We start from the raw sequence: 22,914 nt of genomic DNA on the forward strand, positions 1-22,914 counted from the left end.
CACTGATATTTAAGACAGATTTTCCCAAGACTGCAGACATTCCAATTAATGTAGAGCTGGACTCATAAACAACCAGTGCCTACCCAACAGACAAAAAGTTGACACACACACCAGTCCAAATTCATGTTGTCTCTGAAGTTCAGAGGATTGAGAGCTGGGCTCACCAGGAAATTAGTAAATGTAGATGTTTGTGTGTTTGTTTTAAGGCAGCCAGAGAAATGTATTTATTCTTTTTGTACTTTATTCCCATTCATCTGAGAATTTCATTTCCCAGAAAGCAAGAAATACATTTTATTTGCTGATTTGTTAATTGATGATTTGGTTAGAAGTAGACATTGGTGCTATCTCGGTAATCTCTGTGGTTGAGGGTTAATCCCATAAACCAAACCCTATGGGAAGGAATGAAGGAGCAAGAACCCAAGTAGCAATATGTTGAAGTTCCCAGAGAAGAGCTTTTTATGCAGTCTGTTCATCAAAATGTGAGAGCTTTAGATGAGAGGGCATGCGATATAAAACATAAGACAATTCGACACTAGAAAAATCTAGATAAATGCTTCCTAAATATTGGGATTTAATGCTTATATGCTTGCCTTTGAATTTTTGACATGAAAAGGGGTTTTGATGAAACCATAGAGAACAGTGAGCATAGCCGAGTTCTCAAAATGTGTCTATTAGACCATGATCAGCAAACAAAATAAAATGAACACATTTTTAAAAAAGAAGTATGCTTGAAAAATATTGAAGCACAAAGGAAAGAGAAACAAGTCGTTTTGGAGAACTTGAGGAAGAATAGAGATCTGAAAAGAATACTTACTAATATAGAAAAAATTTTGTAAACTGGTGGCATCTAATAGTGTCTGTGACAGGACATTAGTGATTCTGACATCAGCCATGAAAGGGTTTTTAATTATGATTGATTTATAAAATATTTGGTTGAAAAATTCTCATGGAAAGGCCCTTGCATAATTTGAATTTGGGCGTTATTGGCATATATGAGATATGGATGATTATTTTTTCACTTAGGGAATGAGAACTTTCAATTTTTCAAATAACTCTTACCTATTTCGACTTCATCTTCGTCTTTGAAATCATTGCTTAGAAACTGTTGGCATTGTGGATTAAATTGTTTTCCAACAAAAAGTATATGTTGATGTCCTAATACCCAATGTGACTGTATTTAGGGATAGGATCTTTAAGGAGACAGTTAAGGTTAAATGAGGTCCTGACCCAATAGTACTGATGTCCTTATGAGAAGAGAGAGGTACCAGGGAAACTCACACACAGAGTGAGGACACAGTGAGAGGGTGGACGTCTGTAAGACAAACAGAGAGGCCTCAAGAGAAACCAAACTTGCCAACACCTTGATCATCGACTTCCAGCCACCAGAACTAGGAGAAATTTTAATTGTGTTGTTTAAGCCACCCAGTCTGTGATTTTTCTTTTATGGTAGCCCTAGCAGACTAACACAGTTAGGTTAAGTCAGTTCTCGAGCTTGACTCGAAAGTGACACCTGGAGAAAAATATGCCAAAATTTTATAAATGGCATTGTAAAAATTATCTCATTTTACATACTTTCTAGTTAATAAATAGGCCATTTCATTTCTTCAAAATTAGAAGAAAGAAATATATTTTAATTTGCAAAAGAGCAATTCATGTTAATTAAAGAATATATTTACTGTATGTGAGGTTAAATATAAATGCATTATAAAGGCCTTCCTCAGATTATTTTTAACTAGAGATATAAATCTACCCCTAAAGGATCTATGATATCTGCCTGAAGGCATTATGAAAATGATAGAATAATATTAAACCATTAAATATAGCAGTTTAAAAAATGCTATGATTAACTATTAATTCTGGAGCCACATGGTAATCTTTTTGGCAGCATTGACTGGCTCACATACCGACTAACCTCTGTTTGCTCTACTAATCATTGAGCATTTAGTTGCTGCTGTCACACCTAACTGAGCATTCCTATTAGAAATTACACCAGAATCTATAAAATGCAATAGCGGTTAACATTTGTAAGACAGTTTTCAGACTAAGAACATTAAAAATCATTTTCATGTAGTGGTTGAAGTTAATCAAATCTGTTTCATATTTTTAAAAGATCCTATATTTCCCAGATAGATAAGAAAGAAGTCTCTGCCTTTTGTATCAAGAATTGGTTTGATTAAAATAATCGTTTAGTGAATTAGTTCTGGAAGAGATCAAAATTCTTTCATGAGATTATGACCTAATATTGATAATGTATATCTTGGAAAAACCTCTTATTTATTGAATCACTGTTTTTCAAAGTGCAAAGATAACATTATAATAAAACTGGTTGAAAATACAGCTCAGAGACTAATGATCATAATCACATTTCCTGTTTGGAACTTTTTTTTAAAGAAAAGAACGGAGAGGTGGTATCCCTGTGGTGAAGGCCATTGCAGAGTGTGATGCTTTGGCCAAGTTTCACCTATGTGCCTATGGCTACAATAAAGCTCAGGGCATGCCAAAAAAAGTAAAAATAAAAATCTATTAAAAGAATACATTGAAACTGACTTTGAATTTTGTCAACCACTGCCAGGAGGCAAATAAATCAGCCTCATACAACTTAAATGGGAGCCTAAACTCAACAGGAGATAATATGAATTTACATTTCGGGAGTATATACTTTTGAGTGGTACCTTGAGTGAAAAGAAAAAAAGAATTTTGAAATGTGCATGTCAGGGATATCAGAGAGTATCTATCGGTGTGGGGTAAGGTTAGTGTTCAGAAAGAACAAGAAAGAAAATTTCTAATACCTAGACTTGGGTTATTTAAACATAAATTCAGTAACACTACATGTCTAAGAGTTTATTTTTAAGTAGACAATATATCAGAGTATTGAATGCTTTAAGAGGTTTGAGAAAAGACTCAGCTAAGGGTTTCAAAACTGTTTGACAATTTCCTCTAAACACATGAAAGGTTATCTGAGAATGCTGATTTACAAGAAATTACACGATGCTTTTCTTAGGTTAAACTATCTAAACCATTAGTAGATTAATCTTTATTTTTTATTTTCTTTTATTTTTATTTTTTAAATGTATTAGTTTCAGGTGTACAAGACAAGATAATACTTAGACGTTCATCATTTATATCCCTCACACTGTGAACTCCCCTCCCCCCATCCACTATCCCTCCGACCTGGCACCGAGCCATCACATTATATATATAAAATTATAGTTGGCATTCATTAATGTTTAGCTTCTGGTGTACAATGCCATGATGAGGCATCCACAGTATCCCTGAGGTGGTCTCCCAAATAGGACACATGTCCATCGGATACCCAACAAAATCTTTACAACATTATTGAATACGTTCCCCAAATTAATTTTCAAAAACCCTGAGGCCAATTTGTGGTTACCAGCTGCTTCCTAATCCCTTCACCTTTCCCCTTATCCCCACCCCACCCTCCGCCCATCTAACAACTCTGGGTTTTTTCCTTTTTGTCCCCAAAACTGTTTCTGATTAGTTCATTCACTTATTCTTTTCTTTAGATTCCGCATATAAGTGAGATCATATGGTACTTGTCTTTCTCTTTCTGACTTATTTCACTTAACATAATGTTCTCTAGATCCATCCATGTTGTTGCAAATGATAAGATTTCTTTCTTCTTTATGGCTGCGTAATACTCCATTGTATAAATGTACCACAGCTTCTTAATCCACTCATCTACCGATGGGCATTTTGAGTAGATTAATCTTTAGAATTGCATAAATCAGCAGCAAGACCTACCATGTGGAAGTAGCTATATTCATTTTTTCTATCTGAAAATAACTTTATTAAGAAATATCATACACCTTCCTATTGCCCGGTGACTCATGTGAAAACAGAAGATACTTTAAATCAATTAGGTAATCCCAAAGTTTACTTTCTGTTTTCATAAATTCAAATATGGCAACCGAATCATGATTCCATACTATTTAAATATTTATCTTAATTTTGTCTAAATAAACTCTTCCATAATTATTCCTGTGACTGAAATCTTGTTAGGCCCCAGAAGCCTCTGGATACCCACTCGTGTTATTAATAATCCATAATTCCCGATTTTATCTGTACCGTAGTACACATGCCTTCCAGCATCATTTAAAATCCCAAGTTTCCCTTGAAATTTCCAAAGGAATGCTTCATAAGCCAGTCTCTGTAGCACAGCATCCTTTCTCTAGCACTTTGACCTCTTTTGTCGATACCCTCTGCCCTGAGAATCACTGGAAGTGACTCACTTTTGTCATTTCTTACTACATCATCCTAAAATTTACATCACAAGGACACTATCTCCTGCTCCTCACAAAATCTTCCACCCTTGCAGCACCAGGGACCTGCTGTATTCTGTGCAGAACTGGTGAAAAGTGCTTTTAACTTTACCTTCTGTTTTATTGCCAGCTGGGCCATACGACAGCACAATTTGTGTTCTGAGTTTACTAATTATTTCACAAAAATGTCCTCCATCTTCACCTCCCTAGAAACCAGTTCAAATGCCCAGTAAAAAATAAGCACTGTGTCACCCTCTGAGTCCTAATGTCCTCATCATAGATTAAGTCCCACTAAACAAAACAAAACAAAAAACAAAACAAAACAAAACAAAACAACCTCCTATTTCCTTCTTCAGCAACAAAATTCCTTTGCATATTATTTCAATCATATAGATGCTGATGTGAGGGTGGTAGAACATAGGGAGAAAGAGGGGTATTTGGACCAAGCATCCTATCCTGTTTCCACTAACAAATAAAAGGAGAGCAGAAATTGTCAGGGATTCTTGAGAACACATTCAGAAATCTATTACCAAAATATAAAAAATAGTATAAATAATTATAAACCAAGGTTTAATTGGACATTTTTATAATAATTGAAATCACATTTAAAGAATCATTTGAGTAGTAATAGCTACCACTTATTGAGTGTTTGCAGTGTGTTAAGCACTGTCCTAGACAGCAGAAGCATGCATGGTATCACACTCAGTTCTAAGAATAATGAATTATTACACTAACCCTTTTATTTTTCCAGATAAGGAAACTAAAGCTCAAAGTCATCTCACTAACAAAGTTGAGCAAGCTAGGACACTATCTGATTCCGAAATATATACTCTCTCTATTTTTCTTTTTTTTAAGGAGGGCGCAGCTCACAGTGGCCCATGTGGGGAATCGAGCAGGGCAACCTTGGTGCTATCAGGACCATGCTCTAACCAACTGAGCTAACCGGCCACCCAACTAAACGTGTATTCTTATCCATAACTACCTCTGGACCCTGATGTATTTCACTTCCCCAAATAGTCACTTACTATATAGATATTTATTAGTAGTATTTTGTAGTTTAAATGAAGCACATGCCCCCAGACATCAGAACCATCACTAAGAGGCCAATGTTTGTAGAGCATTTGCTTCCTGTGAACCCACCACCATGCTAGATTCTAGGGAGAAGATATTAAAGTAATAATCCTCACTGTTCTTTTACATTCAATTTGGTTTCTTTGTTCATATTAAGAGCATTTAAAATATACTTCTGACCAAAAAATTAAAAAGGACCATATTAAATAATACTATGCAACTTCTACCCTGAAATTCCTCATTTTATGAGTACTCACATAAGCCTTGAGATCTTTCTGATTCCAAAAGTATCTCCTTGTTAGAATTAGCAAAACAGTATGCAACATGAATTTTGGAAGATTATGTAGTGATGAATCTCTTGGGCAAGTCATGTATTTGTAACCAGTTGACAATTTAGGAGACTTGATCACAGAAAACACCTTTAACTCAGTATTTTATCTTGAAATTAATTATACACACAATAAGTACCCATATTTTTGTACACAATTCTGGTAGACCATTAGAAATGAACATCAGGACCCAAGGCTTAAGTCAATGCCATCTATAGCAATTCAAATGAGAAGAACCTAATGGTTCATTAATAATAGTAATAATAACTTTTATTTGATGAAAACCAGTTAGATGCATTTGGTGTTTATTATTTTAAATATCACTTGTTTGCAGTATAAATAAGATCATCTTGGTACAAAACCTTTTCTTTACAAATAAGGACCTTCAGGACGAGAGAAGTTAAATGTTTTGACCACATTCATGCAACTGATCAGAGGCAGAGGAGAGACTAGTCACACATCCCCTAATTCACATTCCTTGGGCTATCCTATACAGTGTCTCCGGGAACTTATCTGAGACATGTAAAATCCTGTGAAATGAGCAAACAGCATCCTTAAGATAAAGGACCAACACACAGTTATACCCACAATTGGTTGGGTATTCTTTATTACAGAAATTTCAATTGAAAATTAGTATTTTTAGAAAATATGTATTTACATATGGGTTCAGGCAGATTTCAAATCATTGGCTAAAAAGAGTTACATTCAATGGGCAGTGTACTTTGTCTTTTTGTCTGCTTCACCAGTGTTTGATTAGCTTGATGCTAATAAGACTAGCTTATTCTGGGGTAAAGGATTTTCTCAACCCTTTTTCAACATAAAAACTTATCAGATAGTCATTTTCTTAAGGCCCTCATGCTACGTAGGTCCAACTTGCTACATAAAGAAAGAAAAATACAATAAAATGTCAATTGAGAAACCTGAAAAAGACAGTGACCACAAAGTCTCTAGCGCATGTGTGTGTTCTCTGTTAATTGAATAGCCCCCTCATCTTGTCAGGATATGGACAGCAATTTCAGCAAGTTATTTGATAAGCCAAGTTTTTTCAAAGAATTATTAGTCACACTGCTTATATGAACAGGGGTTGCACTAAAACTGCACGAGAGAGCTTGTTGTAAGAACTACCCTGGAATTTAAGATAACATCAGCATATTATGTGCTCTCAGAAAATAACTTGCCAAATTCAGTGGACACTGGATTGGACATAGATCCAAATGGGATAGTTTCTTGATGTTTAGATTCAATAGTATGTGAGTAATTTCTCATGAGTATTGTGAAAGAGGTATACCAAATCTGTTTAATAATAGTAGGATATTAGAGTAAATATCAGAGAATGTTTTCTTAAGTTCCAAGTTCAACATATAAGAAAATTTACAGAAGATCATAGAGAAAAATTAAATTTATGGGAAGAATGGAGTGTTGCTTATACATAATGTCTAAAAGGCATAATTAGGTGTTTTTTGGCCATTTTATACAATGAACAATAGGTACTAATTCTGGTTCTGACACCTGTTTACTATTTTGTTTCCTTTAACTGGTCTTTTTATTTACCTGCTTCTCCATCTTTATTTTAAAGATGTGGAGATTGTATTAAAAAATACTGAATGGATTTTTCTAGTCCTACAAAGGTATAAAATTAATACATTAGAAGATAGACTACAGGGCTTTTGAAAGCTTTGTGCCCAGAAATGGCACCAAAGACTTCTAAGTTACAGAGTTGTAATCGAGAATAGAAATTATAATTCACATTACAATATTTAGAAAGGAGTTATAAGAGAAAAAACGACTCTTCCCTGTTCACTACTAAAATGTTTCAAAGATGAATTTGACCTTCAAGACTGTTCAAGACAATAATAGACAATAGTAATAGAATGTAAAAAATTGTTCTGGCTACAAATATATGTATATATATAGTCCTTTACAAACCAGGTACTACAATATGGAAACAAAAAATACAGTCTTATTCTTTTTAATTTAATACATCTATGTGAACAAACATACTGCTTTCTCTTCATTTTTTATTGCATGGATGTTTTTCTCAGAATGCATTTTAAGTTCAGCAAATGTACTTCAAAATACATGTATGTATGTATGTATGTATGTATGTATGTATTCATACATAATGTTCCAACAAATATGTTATCGAATGTCATGTAGAATCTGATATGTTATGAAACCATTCAATATTATTTTTCCCTTGTAAAGAAAGCATAAAACCAATTTAATATGATATCATTAAGTAATATTTTTATGATCTGGTTGTAAGAACAAATTCTAAGGACTGCTTATAATTAAGGAAACTTAACTCTTATGATGGAAAAATTCATACTAAAGTATTTTGTGATTTTAGTTATGTGTCATGTTTCCACTGAGATGGCAGCTTATGTGTCATGACACTGTTTTTTTCTAATCCATTATTGAATGTCCAAAGGCTTTGGGAAACAAATGAGAGTAAATAGGGAATAATAAAGTTTTTCAGAAAATAAGTAACTAAGTTTATGGCATGCTCTATAAAATGGAATCCCGTGATTTGAAGATAAGTTTGTTACTAACTATATAGTAAATGTGAAAAACAAGTTTATATGTGAGATAATAAAAAAATAATAAATTCAGTATGGCCATAATTTTTTCTTCATAGGTAGGTGTTCTGCTTAAAGCCTAACTAACAATAGACAAATTTAATTTTAAAAAATGTGAATATGACCAATGAGGTAACTCTTTACAATGAGAATTGATATTTATTGGTTACTCAAATTTCTCTTACTTAAGGTGATCTTTGGTATCATGTAGACAAAACATTTGACAGAAGTGTTGAATTTTTCATCTGGAGGTTTAGTGTACATATAAAACTGCCTGCAACAATAAGAGTTGGTCTAAAGGCTTGCTTGAGTTATAATTGTTGCCGGGTCTATTTGCTAGGGTTTTTGAACCATACTTTAGTTTCCTTTAAGTCGAGGGTCTGTTTCTCATCTGCAAGAATGCTTTAGATTCAACATATTAAAAGTTACAAGTATTGGTGTTGTGTTTTCCTTTGTCTTATGCCTCCAGGGGTCTGGGTGGGCAAAGAACTTTTAGCTACAGCAGGAATTTCGTAAAATACAGTAAATGACTACTTTCTTCCTAGGTCACAGTCGATTCTCCACTACTTTTGATAGACATTTGTTCACTTCAACATGAATCAATGTAAATGTGTTTTCATTTGTTTTTAATAGGGAGTAGACATATAAATTATGTATCATTAAATATATTAAGGCTATATACTACAGATACAAGCCACAAGGAGGAAAGCCTTGCCCATCTAGCTATTTATATTATGACCGATGGAGTAACATAGACAGGAAATTAGATAATCTCACAAAGGTATACAAGGTCTGACAATTAAGTTCACGAACTTGTTGCTAACCTGTTTTTGATATCAGAGGGATTATTCATTGAATTTGTACCAACTGGACAAACAGCTAATCAAGTTTACTATTTGGAAGTGCTGAAAAGGCTGCGTGAAGAAGTTAGATGACCTGAACTTTTCGCTAACAATTTATGGCTCTTGCATCACAACAATGCACCAGCTCACACAGCACTGTCTGTGAGGGAGTTTTTAGTCAGTAAACAAATACTGTATTGAAACACTCTCCCTACTCATCTGATCTGGCCCCCAATGACTTCTTTCTTTATCTGAAGATAAAGGAAATATTGAACGGAAGACATTTTGATGATATTTTGGACATCAAGGGGAATACGGAAACAGCTCTGGTGGCCATTCCAGAAAAAGAGTTCCAAAATTGCTTTGAAGGGTGGACTAGGCACTGGCATCAGTGAATAGCTTCCCAAGGGGAGTACTTCACAGGTGACCATAGTGATATTCAGCGATGAGGTATGTAGCACTTTTTCTAGGGCGAGTTGGCAAACTTAATTGTCAGAACTTCATATACATGGGCAATTTAGGAAGTGCTGGCTGGAATTAAGAACTAGCAGATTTACAACCCTTCTAGGTATAAATGAATTGTGGCATAATCTGACTGATAATTTCAATTTGTCACATTCATGTTAGGGTCCACATATTTTAGGGAAAGAGAAGATTTTGTTAAAATTGATGTATTCCGTAAAAAGAACTAGTTTGCCTTGAAAGCACACTTAAGGAAGGAGTGGGAAATAGGATGGAAGACAAATAAACAATAATAAAATTGCTAAGTAAAACAAAGTTTTTTTTGAATCAGTGCCTTTTTTTTTTTTAATGTGGGGTTTTTCTACATAGGAGAAATCTACACCCCAGCGACTATTAGAATTCATCTGAATTACAAAATTATACACCTGAAACCTAAGTAACTTTACTAACAATTGTCACCCCAATAAACTTTAATTGAAAAAAAAGAAAAGAATTCACCTGAAGTGTAGTGGACTCTGGCTGAGATTTGGCCTGAGGGGTCTGATTCTTAATCATAAGTATGGGTCTATTGCACTGAACAAGCTTTTCAAATATGAGTGAAAAAAAAAAAAAAAACCTTTCAAGATAAATATTCTGTGTTCAATTTATTGCTTATTTTATGGGTCAGTCAGTGTATATTTGAAAAAGACTATGTAGTTTTCCCACACCTAATAACAACCTTTTCTGTTTTTGTGATTGTATAATGTTCTTCATTAGCAAAAATAAAACTTATTATCAAAAAGAAAATGCAAGCTACTTGTTAGTAGTCACAGTTACATATAAATCATTACACATACTCCCCATTTGCAAGGAATCTTTAATATTCTTATAATTTATTATCCTTAATAACAACCCTTTGGCATCTTCCAACCCATTGCTTACAAAACCTTATATTTATTTGCCTACAAGTAGCACCACCAGGTCATTTCCATGTGATACATGTAGTATCTAGTCACATTACCCATATCCAATAGATATTTATAGACCTGATGTAATTTTAATAAAGACATATTTGTATTAATAGATGCAAAACTAAACTGTATAAGGGTGCTTAATTGTCCCCCAAATAATTTATAAATTTAATGCAATCAAGGTAATGAATAATTCCAAAGTTCAACTGAAAAAACAAACAATAAAACAAATGGACCCTGAAATCCAAAATAATTTTTTAAATATAATTTAGTAAACATAACAATTTAGCCATGTTTCATATCAATGAACTATTTAATGAAAAGTATTGATACAATTGTCCATCAATTTGGGGGGAAAAATTTTATCTGAAATTCAATTTTAGTTGGATTAAGATTTAAATGTGAAAATAGACCTATTAAATTATTTGAAATTCACTAGTTAATATTTTTACTATCTTGAGTCAGAAAGAATTTTCAGTAAGATTATTGAACTTTAGTGATAACTAGAAACAGATATTTCTATTGTGAAAATTCAGTCTGGCCAGAGATATTCTCATTTATTTTTCTTTCCCACCTCTTATCCATATGTCAAGTTCCAGAGTCTACTGAATGATTATGTAAATAAGCAAAGCAAAAATATTTTAAGTTAGAGGAATTGAGCTATTACAAATCACATTTTTTTGTTACAAAGAACTTCAGATGATATTTTATTTCTATCCCCTATCTTTATTTCAAAGTAGTTACAGTCAGAGATTCAGAATCTCAGAGCTGGAATGGACCTGAGAAGTCTTATATTGTAATGCTTAGTTTACAGATTTAGGAAGTAGGAGTTCAGTAGAGTTCAGTGATTTGCCTCATATCCCATAGCAATGGTAGATGATCTACGTCTAGGAGTTCCCTCTCCTAAGTCTCAGTTCTGTTTTTTTTTTTTTTTTCATTAAGTTAAAATTAAGCTGTATGTGAGTCAAACTAATATGATAGCAAACTTCAGTTGTGGTTTTCAATTTTATTTTTTAATCTCCTCAGAGATAATTTTTCAACCTGGAATTTAAATACATATCCACCTTAAACTTTACTTTTTAGAAATAAAATTTAACAAATTACAAAATGGGCAATTAAAGTCTCATACACACACACACACACACACAAATCTTATCAATACTCTGCAAATCAGAGATCAAGTCAAATGAAGAGAAAGCAGTTTATTTGGCTCTTTCATTTTCAAGGCACTTCCAGTGCACCCTTCAAGTTATCCAATATAGATTAAAATTTATAAGCTGAAAACATACTTAGAAAAATTATTGTGTAATTCTCTTAATTTCCACATGGAGATGACTGGCATACACAGATAGTGGAGGCCAAGTAAGTGAATTTTCTGCCATTTTATGTTCTTTGCTTTATGTCTTTATTAAGCAATTGAGGCCTTATAAAAATTGATCTGGCAGGACTTCACATAAAAAAGCTCAGGAAGAAAAACCCAGCTGTCCGATACAAGTAGGCATGTGGAGCATTCAAACCTTGCTCTAAGGGACAGTGAGTCATATGAAACGCAATGTGCAAAGGAAGCTGACACATAAAAGGATAGAACAACAATGATGAGTTCCCAAAGACATGCTGCGGGACAAAGAATAATGAGAGAGGGTCTATTTTGGGGTCCAACACAATGATTTGGGAATTTAAAAATCAGAAGAAGGAATTATGTCACTGAGTTTTGAATTTAAAGATAAAATAATTTGGTAGCCTTTATTTTTCATTAATGCTATTATAGTTCATTAAGATGACAGACAATTGGATTGTTAAATACTTAGGGGTCTAAAAACAAGTTAGGACAGGAAACGTGCTTTAAGTTTGTAGGAAAGGGGGCTGGAAGGTGTAATAATAATTGCATAATTAATATCTGACATGGAAATATAATGTCAAATATAAATAAGAAAACACCTCCAGCTGCAACAGTCATCGTTTTGGAAGCACTGATGCTCCTGAAGCTTCTAATTAATGCCAGGACTTAAATTGAAACTGTTTTGCCAAGGAGTTCTAAAAGTAGTGTCTAGAGCAATTTAAATCTTTAAAAGAGCTCATCTCCCATTTTTCTGTTCCTATACTTATAAATGATATCCTCTAATGTTCCAATTGTAGGAAAGGTTCGTGAGCATTTATAGAAATATAACAGTGACAATGTGTGTCAGAAAACAAAGAATCTACAGAGGAAAAGTATTTAGTTCCAATGAGCAACCCAGCCCTATTATTTTATAACATTAAACATAATTTATTTTCTATATGTGTACAGAATCATATATATATGACTATATATATAGTGATAGTTATAATAATAATACATTATTAATATATTGTGATAATATATAATATATAATAATAATATAGTGATAGTTATAATAAGATTAGCCACAGATATTATCTGTGTGTGTGTGTGTGTGTGTGGTGTGTGTGATATTTGTGGCTAATATTACTACATTACTAATATTACTAAATCTGATAGGACCTGTTTAAATTACTTCAACATTCCTAGTTCTCTGGCCAATGGAACAAGAACATGGGGGCTAAATCAATACCCTAAACTCCCAAGAAAATTTAGTATGTTTGACTTCGTATGTTTGACAGATATCCATAAGTCCATCTTTACAGTATTTTCTTAGATTGCCTTTCAAAGTTCTCTATTCAGAAGTTATTTCAAGTTATGTATCATTTGAAATCTTTCTCCCTATTGTTAACCTATTCATATTATCCTTGACTTCATTGGAAACCCAACATGTTATTTTCGTTAGGTCATGAATGTTCTTTTGTGATATATGCAATACCTGAAAGTAGAGTCATCCAAAGTTTTGACAGGTGGCAGCACAAGTGGTGGGTGTATCATCGTAGTACCCTGGATGACAAGAGAACATTCCTGTGAATTTGGTTAAAATGTTATTAGTGAATAGTGGGATTTTACAGAACTTAAGGTTATATACTGGTGTGTGTGTTTTGTTGTTAAAATCATAAACATATATATATATATATATATATATATATATATATATATATATATATATATATATATATATATATAAATGTTGCCTTATAATGGGCAGTTGGGAGGAGACATAGCAAGCACGTTTAAGTTGCCACCATACTAACCTGGAAGTAAACAAGAACTTTGTTCTTGGAACCTCATTTCTTAAGAATGAGGGTCATAAGGGGCACAGACATGAAGGATGGTCCCTGTTGTTCACGATCTTAACTCCAGAAAGAGGTAGATACCCTGGAATGTTTAAGAGAAGGATTGTTCCTGGAGGGATATCTTGGTCAAATGATTCTGAGGGAATGAGGTGGATGGCTCAAAGTACAGAAAGAGGCTCACCGTGATCCATGTGGAGTGAATGAGGGTGGAAGAGTGACAAAGACCTTATCAGAATGGAAACCAGGCTAGACCGTGTCAGTAATGAGATTTAACTCTCCTTAAATAGAGGGCATTACTAACAAGAGAGATTCATCCTCATGTAAACGTATATAAACGTGTTTTACATGCATTTTTCAGATTCAAATTAATGTTGAAAAGAAGATACAGGTATAATCTAGTTTACCTTGCTTTGTATTTACATAGTGTTTGGACTTGTACAACTTCAAAAATGTCGAATTTTCATTTGCAAATTATTTATCTTCATTAGCTCATATTGGGGTTTGAGATGTTTTTATTGAACTTACCCTTATGAATTATCAATTTGCTGCTACTTCTAACAATAATCTCTGAATTATTGTCAAGGAGTTCTATGAAGTCAATAGGGATCTTTAAGTGAAAACTCAAAAGCATTAAGAAAGCTATGTTGAAAGCAATCTCTGCAATCAAATATTTTGTGAATTAAAAAACATTTTAATAACTTTGTAAAATTACTTTGTAAAGTTTTACTTCACATATTTTAATAATTACATAGTATTATAAATTGTCTAGTATATGTTACCAAAGGATCATGAGCTAATCGCATTAAAGAAATGTGTTTTTTTACATTAACAGATACTCTTGCAGAATATTTCGAATCTGGATTTTCTATAAGCTATTTTGGAAAAACTAAAAACTTTTTTAGTCACATTCTTTACTAGTGTACATAAGGACCTCAAAAAGTCAAAGTTGAAGTTTATTTTGAGTATTTTCCCAACTTGCTAGAAAATGCCACTAGAAATAGAAATGACTTGATATGTTATTATTATTATTATTATTATTATTATTATTATCATTATTGTTATTTCTGCATAGTTTGATAGAGTTCATTTGTCATCAGAGCTGAAAATATTTTGAGAAAATCTTCCCACCCTTTCAGTGAGCTGTAATCACTGGAAAACAAGTATGTCAATGGTTACTTCTGGCTGTCAGAAAAATTGTTGATGAGATAATTTGGGTTAGTAAATGTGTTGCACATATTAATAAAATGATGTGTTTGTATTTGTGGTCTTACTTCCACTTTCCTCTGAAAAATATTAGTATCTCTAGTACCAAAAATATACTAATATCCAAGAAGAGAGGATACAAAGAAAACATTGTAAAGCCTTAATGAAAATGATAGAGATACCTAGAAAAAAAACCTCAAAAGAAAGCTAACTTTGTTCAAGTAGCCCCATTGGTTGAAGTGATCATACAATGAGATCAAAATCAACTAAATCTTAAAAACACAAAATAAAAATATAGCAAATAAGAATACACATAAACCTTCTTGATTTAATGCTGCCATGGGGAAGTATAAAAATTAAGCGAAAAGAAAGAAATGCAAACCTAAGTATATTTTTAAGAGGAAATCAGAAACATATTGGTTAAATTTAGCTGATGGGTATGAGCAAACAAGTGGCTTCCAAAATGATGGATTATACGAAAGACAAACTCCTATGCCTTTTATAATGTTTTTATGTATAAGAAATAATTTAACCACAGTGGAAAGACACTGTCTCTTTCAAGGGATTTGTAAGCTAGCTAAAATATTTTAAATATGCAAAAGATTATAAAAACACACACAACAGATGTCATTATACATTTGTCCAAACCCATAAAATGTACAACGCTAAGAGTGAACCCTAACGCAAACTGCGGGTTTTAGGGGATAATGAGGTGTCAGTGTAGGTTTATCAATTGTAACAAATGCACCACTCTAATGTGGGTGTTGAGATTGAGGGAGGCTGTGCACAAGTGGGAAGAGGGAAGCTATGGGAAAACTTTGGTCCTTATCTTCAATTTTGCTGTGAATCTAAAGCTGGTCTAAAAAAATAAAGTCTATTTAAAAAAGAAAAAGTACACATGCACCCAAATGGAATTGTTTCTTCCTCTTTAAAAAAAAAAAAAAAAAAAAAAGATTTCAGTGTGTATTTGATGGGACTTTTTTAATAAAGGGAAATGGAAATTTAAGGATATGATTCTAAGCATTATTAATCAGTGTCCATGTTCTTAATGAGATATGCTATTCAGACATTCCCAGTTCTAAAAGAGAATAAAATATATTCTCTCTTTTCCCTGGACCACCTAGCCAGAAAAGAAATAGTCCTTCTCTTAAGTAATTATAAGCAGAAAGTGAAGTGGCTTAACCATAATTCTACAAAATCAAGCCACTGCTAGCCAATTAGAAACAAATGTTTCAGAGGAAAATTTTATTTCATTTTACGTACAAATTTGCTGTGATTCATAATCAGGGCAATGCAAATTGAAACCACAATGAGATAACACATACGCCTACCGAACACTTTCATAACAGTAAAAATAAAAACAGCAAAACTAATATATTGCTTGGAAACACATAGATGTATGGTCAAACCATAAAGTAATGCAATAGAACGATTAGTACAAGTTTAGGACAATGGTTTACCTCTGGGGACATATGTGTGACTTAATCAGGGAGGAACATGATGGAGAAGCTGAGTTTTAGGTATACAGTCATTTCTTTAAATAGTATATTTATGCTATACGTTATCTATATGTATGAGACTTAAAAAAATTGTCAAAAGTCTTTTTCCGAACAGTATGAAGAGTATGGTTCCTTACTATAGAATCATATATTTGTTGGGGATTTATGGATCAAAGAAAAATGCAGTGTGTTGGGGCTAGGTCAGGGCAGTTGGGTGGGAGAGGGAGCTCCCATCTACTTTGAAAGTTTACTTCCTTTTGTCAGAATATTGTTAAGATTAGACTCTTTTAGGATTTCACAATTAAATCATAGTCATATGCACAGTATAAACTTAAAATTTTACAAATATGATTTAGGTGTGTGAATTCTATTTGACTTTAGGTTACTTTCCTGGTTATATGGAGGAAATTGTGGAACACCAATGATGAACAACCTGTGAATGAATGTGTGTGTGTGTGTGTGTGTGTGTGTGTGTGTGTGTGTGCACGCGCATTTATCCCTGCATTCAATGAAAGAGGAGTCAGTAAAATTTTATTTTATGAAGTTCCTAAGACCTAAATTAGGATGATCCAGACAGGGAAAATGTGCTCCCAAATCATAAAACAAATAATTCTCAAATCCAGAATTAGGGTAGAATACAAATATATATGTCTTGTTATTTATGTGTAGTTCAGTGTGAATTTGTGCTTTATTATTTAGAAAGAGAATCACTTGATTTAAACATGTGCCTTGTTCATTCTCTTATTTTGTTATTGTAAATTTGAATCTAATCATGTTATTATGTCTTATTATCACAATATCCAGAGTTCAGTAAAGAGACAGCTGTTGTTTTAGGACACACCGGGATCATTTAAGCGTCACCTCCCTCTGCATGCTGAGCTTGCTCTGACTGATTTGGTAGGTGTGAAATGAGCGAAGGGATTTGCATTTTACCAAACAGCTCTGCTGCTTTAAATGTGGTATGACTCCTGTAGCCCAATTTCTGGTCCACCTTCTGAGAAACTGTCCTAGACAAAAACTTGCCAGTAGATCAGACTCTAGGAGCTCCACTGAAATGGAAAGTCTTTATCTTGACCAATTGGTTCCAAGCCTTCGAACATGATGACCACTCAGGAGGTCATGTTTGCCTCTCACAACTTCACAAACACTCCTCACCTCTTATCAGAAGGAATTACCCCTAGGGATAGCACTCAACCTATTTCCCAAACAAAACACCAGATAAAGTTTTCCTATCCTAATGTTAGGCCAAGCAGCTGGAAGGCATTTGCATACTAACTATTGTCCAGGGCCAAGGAGCCAAAGTATCTCCACATCTTAATTAATACAGTTCGTGCTGGGTTTTTATTTCCTGAACTTTCTGGCAAATAAAATCTGTCTTACTGGACCAATTTATCTTCCTTTATAGCCTCTCCTTTTATCTTTTCTCTCTTTTCCTCATTTTACTCTGTTCACTCCACCACCCTCCTTCCCCTCCCCCCCACACACATATTTTCTGGTTTCTTATACTTTCAAATTCCATCCCTCATTCTGGTTTTATATCAGTCTTTTTACTCAGTAAGCAATAATTACTAAATAAATTACATTCCTACAGTCATATGTACTATTTTTTCTCTAGATGAGAATTTTTCCGAATCTTCCCTGTTCTCAACTTCCTAATTTTGTTCCTTTTATTTCTAGTTTCTTCAACTTCTGGGCCAATCTCTAAACCCTTCACCTTGTCATTTACAAAGACACTGTCACAGGCTCTGTAATAGAAGGAGGTGTTCTGGTTTTACTCTAAGAGAGCAAAGTTTAGGGTGCATAAAAATTTTAAATTGCATGTTGAAAAACATGCAATGAAAAGATATGATACAGGTAAACATGGGGCACACATCTGCTCCTTTAGAAACAAATAATGTGAGGACCTAGGTAGTGAAAGGAATTAGTTAAAATAGGACTAATCAGAGAATTATTAAGAACATTTGTTTGTGGGCAACATCATGAATTACAAAGTGGATTTATAGTCATATTTCATGCTGTAGGCTAACCAATTATGTCTCTGATGTTACTCATGATCAAACTCTTGGAATAGAGAGAGTTAACATAGTCAAGGTGATACAGAATATATAAGAGCTGAAGAACCACTAAAACAGATAGGAATTTTATCCTATACCCTTAAATCCACTATGTAATGGAAAGTCAATTGTAACAATAACCAAGAAACGTTTTAAGTAGTCAGGATTTTTTTTTTTTAATTTAATTTAGTCTCAGGCAATTATTCAGACTTCAAAACAGCCTTTTTCAGCTTACAAGTAGCATTCTATTAGAAAAGGCTCGCAAGAATAAGTGGTGCCTCTGCTGAATCTAGATGAGAGTGAACAAGTATATTTTGGCACTGCCTTTTTCTGAACAGGACTACTGGGAGTACCCATTTATCACTGTATGGTTTGATACTAGCTTGAGAGAGCATGAAGTGTCTTGCTCACTGTGAGAAATTATTCATGTTTGCACTCCAATTTTAACTGCAAAGTACTTAAATTAAAAATTCTATCAAGGCTTTTAGTATATGAACTTTAAGTGCCTTTTCCACCATTTCATTAAACCCATCTAGGTTAGCTATTGTCACTCTTTTGTCTTTTAAAAATTATTATTAGTTTCAGTTTTATTACTTTTGTCTATTTTAAGCCACTTGGGACAGAGAAAATGTGTTGTGGATATTGGGTTGCCATGATATATATAAACATACAAAAATAAATTGAACATAGACTACTTCTTGAAACAAAATACAGTTTTTGTTAGGGCTGAAGAGTTATTATCACTTATGTTTTGTAATAGTAACTTTATTATAAGTACACTATTTGATAATGACCACGTCAAATAAAGTCAGAAAGTTTAAGAAGCTATTTTATTATTTACTTTTAGGTTTCGAGCAATACTTTATTTAGGATGGAGAGTTATTTAATCCAACCTAGTTTGTTGCTTATGATTTAAAACCCAGTCAGTGTGTTATTGCATAATATGTTGAAAGGCAGTAAAATTATACCCATGACACATTTTATATACATATTTTAGTGAATACAATGGACATATTTTGAGAATCAATCTTTTTCTCAAAGGAAAATTATTTTTCCCTGAATGATATACATTTGGGATCAGGAAAAAAATCAACTATAATATTTCTGTGAATGAAATGAATGAACGATTAGCACTGTTTTAAAAGAAAATAAAGTTAGCTACACAAGTCTCAAACATATGGAGAATGTGAATTAGAAAAGAAAAATATGGTTAGAACTTGTGATTTGTATCAATTCAGAAGAAATATTTTGTGAAAATCCTTCATGAATCTCTCAAATAAATCATGATATTATTTAATGATGAATATGTATTTTGATTTATAAAACAGTCTTTTGATTTTAAGTATGGAAAATTTCTCAAGCTATACTATGATGAAAGGCCATTCACAGTTGGCATTCTTTCTAGAATTATCTTTAAATATTTATAAATCAACACTTTAAAAAGCTTCATAAATTATACATTAACAAACATGTAACTTGTCACTTATCAAACAGATGTATACTTTTTTTGGCAATTAAACAGAATCTGTATTTTACCATATTTTTTATAAGATCTATTTACTCTTTTTCAATTTCACAAAGTTTTCTTTTTTTTCCCTTCTATAGACTTTTTAGTGCTATTGTCCTGAAAGGCAGTAAGTAATGGAGTAAGCTTTTGTTGGGAGGCCACAGCTGGCAAGTCTGCCAGTTTCAACAAAAAATTCTGCCAGTTTCAGCCATCGTTTGGACATTCAGGGAAATACTTCAACATTTTGTGTTAAAATACTGAGCAACCTTCTCATTTACCCTAGTTTGAAAGGTCACTCATTGGAATCCAGTGAAACCTGAACACTAAATACATTACAGAAGGCATCTTTACTAATTTATTTTCCTTTACAAAAAAACAGTGAAGGGATAAATATTAGGTTGACCTAAGAATAATAAAATGGTAATTAGTTTCTGAATATTTTCTCTTTGCCAAGGTGTAGTGATTCTAACACCTTCAGAATTTCAGCTCTGGCATCTATTGTATCCTGCATAGAAAGTCACTATCCAGTTTTTTGGAAAATAGAGATGAATATAAAGAAACATATTTCTTCATTTAATTATTTATTAAGCAAGTTTTAAGCACTTACCAGATGCAGGCCTTTATCTAGGTGCTTAGGACATATTAGTAAAAAGATAGGCAGCGATGCCTGTACTTGTAGAGAGTGCATGTTAGTGGTGTGGACAGAAAAGAAACAATAACATAGAAAATATGTCAATTGTAGTAGATAGTTTGTTGCAGGGTGATTGGTATTATAGGAAAAAGCTAGGACAAACTAAAAGAGATGAGTTTGGGGAGGAGGATTGTGGTGGTATAGGTGTAGGTTTCAAAATAGTGGCCAGGATAAGTGCCATGGAAAACTTAGTATCTGAGTCAAGACTACAGGGAGGTCAGGAACTTAGGCATATGGATATCTGGGAGAAGAGCATTCCATGCTCATGAAAAGAAACCCACAGATAATTTTTAATCCTCCTTTAGATAACGTGTTTAAGTTCCTTTATATTTATACAACTGATAATCAGAAGTACTAGCAAAAAATAAACTTGTCAGGAGTTGAAGAACTCAACAAAAGGAAGAAGAGACCCCGGTATCCAGGAACTGTAGGCCCACAAATAGGAAACATTATCATTTTTTAAAAAATATTCAGGTGCTGTAATGATGGATATGTGATGAAGATTAGGGAAAAGAAGACATGATAAACTTACAAAGTTACTCAGTTCATTCATTCAAATAAGTAGTCCCTTAATAATTTCTGTTATATTAATCAATAAAGTAATGATTTGTTGTTTATCACAATTTAGTTTAATTCCAAAGAGTTATTCAAATCGGGATTGATATACCGTGATATCCTTCTGGACAGAAAAGCTCATTCATGGTATTTACAAACTGTTTTCCTTCCATGATTATAGCATTATGCAGTTATATCTGGGAGAAAAACATAGACCAGGATATAGGACAATCCTTGAAGTCTAAACAGTTTTCAGTAATTAGGAGCAAAGTGTTGTCTATGTGTAACATACTAACTTTGTTTTTTTTTAAGCACATGCTGTTTCAAGACCTGTATCATAGACTGGAAAACCACTGTGGAGACAGTGAATGGAGTCTCCTCTATCTAAGTTAGGAATGCACTATATATATTTAGCTTATTCAGGCTTTCAGCTTCAGAAACTACAGGTAATGTTAAAAAGTTTTGAACATGTGATCTTTTATGGTACATATGGTAGTAGAACTGAGGTAGCTGAAAACTTAAAACTTTGAAGATGCAGACTTTTATGGTAGTGGAGGTTGGGATAGTTGAGAACTTGGTGAATAAACTTAGCTTGCAGGGTTAATCTGAAAAAGCACATAATTAATGTATTTTTAAAGGATGATTGAGTTATACAGAAACTCAAATATAAACTCTGTTAATTTTGATAAATTTATTTTGAAGGAAGTAAGCTGGAATCTGGTTCATTAAATATGGGCATATATTAATTTTATAATCAAAAAGACTTTGTAAGTCTTTTCTAATAACTTTTGAGCTGATAACATGGAACACAGAACAGGAAATCCTTTTGGAAAATGCATAATTAAGGAAGTTAACTATTGTGAGGAATTCAATTAATTAAATCGTTAATAATATTTAGGAAAATCATCTCATGATTTCAATCCTCAGTTTCTTTTAGAACTTAATATTTGCTCACATCTTATTTGAAGTCTTTTCTGTTCAAATTAATGAAACCAAACATTCTTCATAACTTTATTCCTAAGAATATCACTTTCTTTAACCACACTTTTCTTTTTGTCTTAAAATTGAACAATTTCTGATACCAAGGCATGACATTTGCAGGGATTCAGACGCAGGGAAATCTATCTGTTACATTATGAAAGGTCAAGGTTACATCAGAAGTTGAAAAGAAGATATTTCAGAATATTTAAACCAAAGCACACAAATTGTGACCTAACTGAATCTGTTAGGTTGCTTTTTTTTTTTTTTTTTCATTTCTGGGTTGTTTGTTTGTTTGTTTATTTATTTATTTATTTTTGATGTTTTATCTATAATTCAAGGTTTCCAGATCTAAGAAATTATATGGAGAAAATACCTGACTTATCGGGTTTTCTCATTTTAGGAAACACCTTAATGAAGGCGTTCAGTCTTGATCTTGTGACTGATGGAAAACAGAGTGGCAGCCCGCAGTATACATTAAGAACTTATAATTTGATGGGCACTGCCTGGCATGGCACTGAGGTGAAGCTGATGTTGTCCAGAGCAGGGCCTGTCTTGCTTACCTGTAACACCTACCTAGGGCCTGGTGCATGGGGAGGACTTGCTACACTGAAGGTCCTATTCTAACCCTAGCACCTCCTAATAGCATAGTGAAATGAGTTCAAATACAAACTGTTGTCTGACAGGTATATATTCTGGTGTGAACAGAAATTTCCCCCAATAAAATATATTGCACT

General features: G+C 33.2%; 1 protein-coding gene across 4 annotated transcripts in view; it reads right to left on the bottom strand.

Moving 5' to 3' along the window:
* Nucleotides 1-22,914, bottom strand: part of CALCRL (calcitonin receptor like receptor) — a 102,252-nt gene that overhangs the window by 71,371 nt on the left and 7,967 nt on the right. For 2 of the 4 annotated variants that reach the window (XM_081051663.1, XM_081051660.1), the window contains exon 2: nucleotides 13,330-13,397. The exons of the other annotated variants lie outside the window; for them this stretch is intronic. The gene's annotated coding sequence lies outside the window, so the exon portion shown is untranslated. The remainder of the gene's footprint in view (nucleotides 1-13,329; nucleotides 13,398-22,914) is intronic. 4 annotated transcript variants of the gene reach the window in all.

This window comes from Rhinolophus hipposideros (genome assembly GCF_964194185.1).
Source record: "Rhinolophus hipposideros genome assembly, chromosome: 6".
In the NCBI taxonomy this organism is placed as follows: Eukaryota; Metazoa; Chordata; class Mammalia; order Chiroptera; family Rhinolophidae; genus Rhinolophus; species Rhinolophus hipposideros.